This window comes from Branchiostoma belcheri, unplaced genomic scaffold (assembly GCF_001625305.1).
Source record: "Branchiostoma belcheri isolate BF01 breed outbred unplaced genomic scaffold, Haploidv18h27 scaffold42, whole genome shotgun sequence".
NCBI classification, from domain to species: domain Eukaryota; kingdom Metazoa; phylum Chordata; class Leptocardii; order Amphioxiformes; family Branchiostomatidae; genus Branchiostoma; species Branchiostoma belcheri.
Genome location: NW_017804043.1, coordinates 2,097,510 through 2,107,817, shown reverse-complemented (window position 1 = coordinate 2,107,817; position 10,308 = coordinate 2,097,510).

The window sequence follows — 10,308 nt, the reverse complement described above, 5'->3', positions numbered from 1 at the left end:
TGACGTCAGAGATGTTCAAATCTCCAGGGCGAGAGGGCCCTATAGGGTAACAGATTGTTTAATTGCATTTTAAAAATCAACGATGACAGTAGGTTATTTACCTTATTTGATGAATCAAATACATACATTTGCAAAGGGAAAGACTGTACATATTGTCCACTTTTGTGTCATTTTGGACATAACCTTTTGCGTGAAATCTAGGCATTCCTACTTACCAACATAACAAGACAAGAAATGGAAGATTCTAGACTTCTAGGAAATATACAATCCTCAGCCTTCCGTGACATATTTCTGCAAGCTCCAGGCCAGACTCTGAGACCATCAAGTTCACCCCATTTCCTAACTCTGACCTTCTGCCTGTCAATCTTCCCCCACCCACCCATGTGCTGTCAACCTACACACACACACACACAAACTGATAGCGCAGCCACCCAAAACAATACCTCTGCACCCAAAAGTAATACACAGATAGAACGTACTTGTTCCAAACGTCAGTGTTGGTGCCTCTTGGCTGATCCCTCCGCTCCATACGGCATACAAACTTGCCTGGTAAGCTTTGCCTACTTCAAGACCCTCGATTCTTTTCCCGACATTGGAGGAATGGTGATACTGTAGCGCCCCATCTTCAGACTTGTTGATGCGTATGATGTATCCGTACAAGGCATCACACGTGAATCTTGGGGTGTTCCAAATTAGTTTCACTGCTACTTCACTGGTCCAGTTTACATCCAAGGCCCGGGGAGCTGGCAAAGCTACAAAAAATTTTTTTTTTACAATAGCCGTCAAGAAATCATTTAATTTTCTTTTATGCAGTTGGTGTGTAACGCCAAAAGGCGGCCGCGGGTATACTGGCCATACATATACCGATACAGATACTAATGATTTGGTATACATTGAATGTTGCAATTCAATAAGTCGTGTAAAACAAGGAGGCCTTTAATTAAAATGTAAATCTTGTTTACCTGTGCGGTTTGAATAGAAGTCCTGTCCGATGTCTTCAAATGGCCACAGAAGGGAAGATGACTTTGCACAGTCCCTCAACACGGGAGCTGAGGGGTTGTCTATGTCGTCTATGTCTAGACATAGGCTTGTGTTTGTATTCTGCATGGAAAAGATGTAAAGGATCAAACACAAAATTGGCAACAAAATTTATATTACTAGTAACGTTATTTGACATTTGATAGACTGTGTATTCTCCTCTTCTCCCCTTTTCTTTTGTTTGCCAAAATTCTATATGCTGGACAAATAAGAGCACTTTCTGACAAAGGCTTCTAACGTTAACTGTTAACCGCAAATGGCTGATATTCAGTGAAAACCTGTTGCACAGGCATGGTTCTGGACAGAGTCTCTGCATATCCAGAACCGTGCCTGGGGCAAATCTACATTCTTGGATACTCGGAGACTATCCAGAACAGTGTCTAATCCTAACCCCAACCCCATTCATGCATGGAATTATATATTGGCACGGTTCTGGACCACCATTTCAGCACCAAGGACATTACCGGTGGAGAACAGGCAGGTACACAGACATATGGCCGCCTTCTAACTTTTTGAGGCTTATGGTGGATATCACATCGACAGTTCCTCGATTTTGATATCAATTTATACTTCAGAAAAAAAGAAAAATAACACAAGTTGTGTGAATCATGATTTGAAGCAACATTTTTTAACCAACCTTGACGATAACATGCGATCTTTCAAAACGTTGCGCGGCGGAAGCTGCGTTGCATTGTGGGTTGACTCGCAGAGTGTTGTTGTTGTTGTTGTTGTCCACTTCCAAACAACTGTTGTTCTGGAGGTTGACCAGAAGCCTTCCTCCGTCCCACCGCCATTTCTGTGCACTGTCCAGCGGGTCGCACGGCGCGAAGGTCAAGTTAAGTTGCAGGCAGAGCGCTGTCGGTTGGTCCGGAGGCTGGTATACTATCTGGTGAGTAACTGCGAAAAACAATGAGTCCATAGTTTCCCTATAAACTTCTTGAATATAAGAAGCGTGGTTAAGTCGTCAAAGAGCTTATTTTCCAAGTTAGCAAACTATACATTCTTTATAAGGTTAGGTTAAAAGCTTGCAATGCTATACCTTGCTAAGTGTACCCATAAAGTCAAGTACTAAGTTCTCAAGTATTGCATCAGACCGTAGCCATTTAAAAATACGGGAGCCATTTAAAAATGGCGCCATGACAGACCGGCCTGCAGGGTGTGACCTTTGCCCCATACTTCCTCATGACGTTACCGGCTCTCATTGGTTGAAGTTTTGTTGTCACAATTTACAAGTTCTCAAACTTTTTGTGCATTGTGTTATAGTGTCATAGTTTAGTTTGTGAATCTGCATGTTGTGTTAGTGTCGCTGTTAGCGAATTTGTGTTCTTTTTACCTGGTAATTTTACCATCATAATCTCACTGGTATCTCAGGATTTACATTACAGTGAATTATGTTGTCCTCAATGATAACAGTAATTAGAAAGGCCGGCTTGAAACATAGACTGTCAGAAAGTGGTAAATGCTTTGTAGGACTGGGGCTGGTAAAACATCCCCAAAGCGAAACGGTTTCCTACCTTCCAGAGGGGTGCATTTGTACGTCACGAGCCACATCAACGCAGGCGCACACCCTCCGCAGTAGCCGCCACACTTCGCGGTGACAATGGTTCTGTTCGCAGACATCTGGGAAGGGAAAATGATAATAATAATTTTCCATGCATATTTTCAATACCGCCACAAGGTGTAACTTCAAGCTTGAAGGCAAACGTAATGTCAGGGTAATACAACCGGATTTTTTAGTCAGTTTTCCGGTCATTTTAATGCAGTAAGTTAAATCAACCCGATCCCATAGTATATTGATATCTGTGAGGCAAAAATGCGCGATGTCACCGAGGGAAACTTTTGTTGTTTTTTCGTGCCGTAGGCTGCTTGTTCTAGCTATTCATTGGTGGTATCAAAAAATAAAGGGACTCACATGGCTTGTTTTGGGGTTATTTCAAACACAAGTATGAAAAGATGACGAATATATGCTAAGAAGTTGCAGTAAATGTCAATATCAGACACACGTACTCATCCTGAATATTTTTGGTTTTCTGCCTTGAAATTGCATTGGATGTCTGTAAGGTGTTTTTTCTTAAGTAAAGCGTTAAAGTAATATATGACATCATATATCGTTAAGTGAACTAGCCCCCTGCTTTAGTGATTGCACAACTGTGTGGCCCAAGGGCTACTGAACCGGAGATGAACGCCGCCCTATGCACCGCAGGGTGTGGGAAGGACTTTAACTAACTATATCGTTATATAGTATGACGGATCCAATTGAATTTCCTGAACAAAAAAGTCGAAAATATATATGGTATATACATGTAGTTACGTTTTGACGCGTTATGAGTGTGGTTTCTCACCGAGAAGTTCGTCATCCAAAGTCCGGAAGGATTCCCCCATGTTCCCCAGTACACGTCATCACGCAGGCGCGTCTCTGTTCCTGTCAGATCAACCTGGTCAAGAAAAAAAGTTTACATTTTTCTACTTAAACTTGGAATGACGTGTTTGTAAATATGTAAGGAAAGATCAGTGTCTAACATATATTTCAGCACCAAGGAGAGTACCCAGCATTCTCTACAAGAGGCCTATCGTATCCAGAACCGTGCTTATCAAGTTCTATGCCTGGGTTAGGGTTAGCTAGGATCAGTCACGGTTCTGGATACTAGTAGTCTCCGCGTATCCAAGAACGTAGATTTGTCCCGATCACGGTTCTGGATACACGCGGACTATGGTTCTGGATGAAGCAAGGTTCTGGATATACAACAAGGCCGCTCATCTATGCTTAAAAAAGTCTCAGGTATATTCCATATTTCAACATCAGTCTATAGTCACTTTCGTCGTAGGTGGTGGAATAATTTTGATGTCTTATTTTCTTAAGCAGGCTGCGACTGAAATAACCGCCCCAAAGGCTCTAAGCGAGACTTTTCGATCGTTACGCGATAGTTGACTTTTGAACCACCACAGAACGCCCTCAGTTTGCGATCGTGTGACCGCTAGCCCTTTGCATACCCTGAATTCTCCGTCGAAGTTGTCGACCGGCCGGTAGACGCCGTCGTGCCACTCGGGCCGCGGGAAACAGTCGGAGGCGGAGCCGAACCCGACGCCGTTCCGCCCGGTGGTGGTGGCCCAGTCCGTGTTACTCCAGGCGACGTTCACTCCGCATGGGGAGAAGTCAGTCTTCACCTATACGATCATCCAGGTTTGTACAGACTATTAGACAGGTGAAGCCACGATACAGTTACGGAAATTGTTTTAGATTTGATATTAGCCTCCTACACTGAATGATGATGATTTAAATCAAGGCGACTTTCCTATGCGTTATTGTTACATATTAACACACAAACATACACGTGCACACAAACACACAAGCGCACACACACACACACATGCATACACAAACATACATTGCACATGGAACGTGTTTTTGACAATATCACCTAATTGGATTAGATTTAGACTGCACATACCGAAAAAAAGGAAAAAAAAATCACTAGTTTTTCACCTTAGAGAAATTTGTGTAACCTATGATATCTCTCAACGTTTCGTTGTAGCCGCTCTTCGCGAAGTTGCCGTTTTCCGGAGGCAGATCCAGTAGTTCGAAGGGTGGATTTTTCTCCATGGCGCAGTATACCCAGATGGGCTCCAGGCACGAGCTGTTCGGGTAGAGGGGGTAGAACGCGGAGGTCGTCTTTCCAGCGGCCAGAAGGTCTCCACATGTGAGCGGCCGAACTGGAACCAGAGAGTGGACAAGGCTAGCGTTAATGAATGCTATATTCATTTATAGGATGCAGGAGTTTTCTTTTACACAACCAAGATAGACTAACCTTGTTAACATTCCTCATAGCTTAGGACTGGAGGTCTGCTTCTCGCTGCTATATGTAGCCGATGTAGGTGCATGGCGCATTAAATTTGCAGCGAGAACACCGATAGACACCGAAACGTAAGCAAGGTTAGTCTATCTTGGCTGTGTAAAAGAAAACTCCTTTTTCCTATACTTAATCAACCTGATGAAACTATTTTCGGAAATATATTTATTTATCTACTTGATACCTTAATACCTTGATACCGTCTTCGGGATGAGAGGTAATCCTGTGGTGATCCCGATCTCGACTTCACTCAGTGTTACACTTTATGCTCTCCCAGTATTTGTCTAGGTTCGTCTTGAACTCATTTACTGATTCTTAGTTAATTACAGCCTGTGGTAGACTGTTGCAGTCCCTTATAATGGTTGTTCACATACATGGGTAGTGAATGGTATGGTGGAACAGATGTTCATGTTAGGGCACCTTTTCACAGTCCCCATGTCAACAGAGCCATACATACTAATACATAACATAACATTACAATTACAATTAAACATACATGTAAATGCACTTATCGAGGTCTTGTAGCACAGTGGGTGGCATAGCCACGTAACAATAGCCACGAACAAGGCTGAAAATATATGACCTATATAGCTTCGGTTGTAAAGGGACGTCCTCTAGGATTAGACCTAAAGCGAAGTTCCCTAGTTGGAGAAGAGACACACATTCAGCACGTTATTTAAAGATCCCACCACACTATCCAAAAGAGGGGAGGGGGGCATTTCAAATGTGCTTGTATCAATCCTACCAGTCCAGTGTTACGCAACGTGAACGAGCATATTGTGAACTGAAATTTCCTGCAATTTGTTTGTGGGTACCAGAGCTTGTAGCACCACGAATGATTAATTTGGGTCTTCATCGCATAAACGTTTGATGTAACATTAAAGCTTAAGTATTATCCATTAGAATCTATCAATAATTAAACCGCATCTCCATTGAGATGTGGTAAATACCTTATATCATTTTCTGAAATATTCTGTCACTAAAATGTCAGAGTATTAATCTTTAAACTGCACATTTATTATTCATACGACAGAGAAAGTCCTTTACATCTCCACTGATGTAAGATGTACCTGGCGTTTTAACATAAAATGCAATTAATGACTTTGTCTAGTTGCCATAAGCAGACGTAACCACTTTTCGACCGATTTTAGAGTTACCAATTTACTGTCACGTAATCTGAATTCTCGGCTTGTTCAAGACAGCCAGTCTTGTAAGTTGTGAAATCATTGACAATTTTGAATTTAAGAATCTTAATTTCCAAGAAAATGCACTTTAGGGTGCGACGCAGTGTTTACGCATTTTTTTTTCAGGCGGCGCATTTTTTCAGGCTTTTTATACCATTTCTAGTGGTCCGCATTTTTCTGCCTTCGCCTTAACTTTTCATTGACGGGAAACTGTAATAGTGCGTTTATAGCCCTATGTAATATATAGAAATGTAATTTCTAAGCAGATCTTTCGGTAGCAAAGTCGCAACCGACCGGCAAGACACGATCCTGGAGGGGGGGTTATCGCACATTTCTCAAAGAACTAATCTTTGTCTTTGTTTCCTGTGACCTTGTGACGAAGAGCAGAGGCTGACAATGAGACGACTGTCAGAAAACTGTGCACAGAAGAGTGACAAAATCTTGCTTCCCAATCAATCTGTGCTCGGAGAGTAATACGACATACGTTAGGTGTAACAAGTCGTTCGGTGTACTGTACCCAGCTGCCGCCGCGCCGCGTGCCTGCGAAGCTGGTGTGTTACGACGAATGGCGGTTATACCGGCTATACCGATACAGATTATAACGTACCTCGATAGTCCACGCATTTGGTGCACGTGCAGTGGTTTTCCGTTATGCCGCACCATCCCGCCCAGGAGCAGCAGGGGTTGATGTTGTTCGGGCCGCACTCCGCCATGTTCCCGTCCGGCGCCACAAACCCCTCCCCGCAGCGGAGGTCATTGCTCCACCGCTGAGCAACACCTGCCAACATGAACAAGTCTACGTGTACTTCTTAGTTCCCATACTTTGAATACCTAAGCGCATATGTTTGATGCGTCTAGACAAACCCTGTTTCACAACCATGATCTGTTCCAACATTTTCCATTGTACAAAAAAGCGAGAAGAAGTTGACTACTCTATATTAGCTTTGTGACTAGAACACTGTGTATTAGCCTAGACAGTATCCTTGTATGTTCCTTATGTATGTATGTCTAAGTCAAGTAGTGCATCTTTTGTCTACAATTTTCTATATACGTTTGTTATGTGTCAGTTATATCTTGACCTGTACCTAGCCTGTCGTGGCATGAATGTACAATAAAGGTATTTCATTTCATTTCATTAAAAAGGTAAAAGTAGTCCCATGGACTTTCCAAGAGAAATAGTTTGTTAATCTACTGTGTCTAGGGTACGGTATTGGAAGGCAGAGCCCATCCCCCTCTGCCACTGCCTTTTACCTCCCCAACCGAAATCAGGTACCAAATTTACACCTGGTGTAGTGAGGGAAGAGAAAAATCGCGCCTTCCTCTTGGTCTTGTGACCGCTAATAACCTAACCACTCGAAAACGCCAGGTGCATGTAGCGAAGCCACATTGCACTACCTCTAGCTAGGCAAAAAAGCGAGCCTCGGGTGCGGCAAACTGTTCTCTCACCACGGACTAACTCCCCTGACATGTTATCTCTCTATTTGGCCGATTTCCACTCTTTCCAGTCGCCTCCCGAAGCCTGGTAGAGGCTACAAAAAAAGCATCATCATGCTTCCCATCTTCGAAACACACAAAACTCACCAACAGTGGCGATGCAAAGGAGGACAAGGCATCTGAGCTTCATGTCGGCAAACCAGGCTCCGGTGATGTTTCTGTCGTCTAGATGAGTAATCTTCAGATGGTTGGATATCTAGCTGCCAGAACACTAGTACAAGAAAACACGTCGTTACAACAAAGTCGATAGGTAGGATCATCCTACCTAGAATAGTAACTTCCATAGAGGTGCTGGACAAAGTTTAAGAGAGTCGGGCATTAAGTTTAAGCTAGTCAAAGCAAAGACTTGAAAAATCACATCTCACCATATCACGTATTACACTACATTACACTACACAGCATGCCATACAGAAAATAAACCAAAGGACGTTTCAGTAAAGTTATTAAATATGAAAAATCACGTGCCGCACAAATCCTGCCAGGGACAGCTACAGAAACATTTGAAAAAGTCTTCCTCCTATAACTGATAAAAGATAGAGCTCCACGCCGCTTGACGTGCGCTCATCGCCTAGACTGTAAGTACGGTATGAAGATGTGGACAAAGAGACAGTAAGTGACTATCGTGCTCATGACACCCGGGGGAGCCGCTATTCGTCTGTTGTTCGTGGGGTAACCGGTATCATGGCAACAAATGTTCCCCCTAATGGCAGCTCCGAAACCGTGTTAAGTGTTCGGGAGACGCTACTTCAATTATTCATCCTCGTCCCCAAAGAGACTGATCCAGTGCGGCCGCGTCTTTCAATCTCCAAGCAGATTCGGTGGGGCAAGGGGACTTAATGTTGGCTGCCTGTATGCCATTGGCCGCCTAAATCCATCGTCCGCCCCACGAAAACTTCGCACCTACTTACAAATCGGCCGAGATGTGTCAGGGTGATCAAAGTTGAAAGGTTTAAAGCCTTAGATTCGTTTGGCGGACGATGGATACAAGCGGCCAACAAAAAATCCCCTTGCCCCACCGAATCTGCTTGGAGATTACGCGTCTTTCACGTGTGGCGCATAGCGACATGTAGATGAACAACAATAGTGGAAACAAGAATTCGGAGATCTCAGACCTCCAAGGTGTTTACAAGTCACGACGTCGACATTTTAGGAAACTCTTTTTCATGGATTTAGTGTTAGAAGTTCTGTCAATAGTAGTGGTACGTATTTTGCCACTACATGTTGTACTTTAAATATGTAACTTAAAACTTAAATATGTTTGTATGTATGTGAATATACAATAAAGGTGATTGATTGTTAGTATAAAGTATGTACGCCAGAGTGTACATCAGAGATGACTGGTAGCCTTTCTTAATTTTGCTAAAAGGTGTCACATTGTTTGCTTAGGTGTGTCGCATGGTACGTGCTCAGCGATTGCGAATTAGTTTCACTACTGCTGAACAACAATACAGCCACACTACTGCACATCAGTATCAAGGACACTCTGTGTATAATCTGCTAGAGAGAAGCGCAGTCTTCCTTGGCAACTTGACATATATCGTTTGTCAATCTGTATATCATTTTATGTCCTATGTGGCCAACCGTCAGGAAATGAGCCGGGGTTGAACTCCAAGAAGTCAGTTAATGCAAGTCTCCTGCCCAACCGGACCTCTCTCTCTCAAGCCTGGACCCCGACTGCCCGATCTAAGCACCCACGCGCTGCCTTATGGACATTTTTAAAACTATTCTATGTACCCCATGACACCAACAGAAATAATAAGAAGCCATAGGTCATAAACCTCCGTGAGGTAACCATAGTGATTGGCACCCTCTTTCACTACCGACATGCCAAATTTCAGTCAAGGCCATCGAAGGGATCTTGATTCATAGATGCGAAGACACAGACCCAGATAAAAAGAAGTTGTTTAAAATTTGGCATCCTCATATTAGCAAAGAAGGCTATGATCGTAGCATTTGTTCATAAATTATGTAAATGAGACCCTGATTTACATGATGCCGCGAGAATGAAATTCCCACCATTTGCCACTACGTAATCATAGTCTTTTCGAATGCAGCAATGGTCTCTTGAGTTTACATACAGCTAGGAACGTACGGACATGGATAACCACAATGCACCTGTCAGAGTCACTAACCCTCTGCACACAACATACCGATGTGCAATTGTTCACGTTAAGTGTTCATTTTAGACGAATATGCACGTTAACTAACGATGGTTATCGTTGACCAGGTGGTAGTAAATGTATGACAAATTGGTCCTTTTCGTGAAGTTGAAGTAGGAATACTTTGGAACAGCGTCAGAGAAAGGGAAATCAATTATATTTCATGTCAACTTGAAGAAATATCGCTATTTCATATATGTCACCAGTTGCATTACTCATATACACGTGCTATAAATTATTCATAGGTTCCTCTGCCTTTTAATTACAGGTGGAAGGATGTCTGCTTTTTTAATTACATTTAAAAGGACAGTCCAAGCTGTAAAGTGTTAGCCTCTTTGTCTCCCTACCATTTGTCTGATTGCTCTGCTATAAAATTGCCTTCATGGCTACAATGTATCCATTGAGGCGTTCATAAAAGCGAACAACCTTGTTCCATTATTTTGGACAAATATTTGGGAGAGGAAAGTGCGGTAAGTGTCCGCATGATTTTGTGCTGAATCGTGTGTAATGTAAGCACATTTGCTTATCATAGTGTATACTTAGTCGTGTTCTGTTACGCACTTTGATCCGTACGCCCATTTAAAG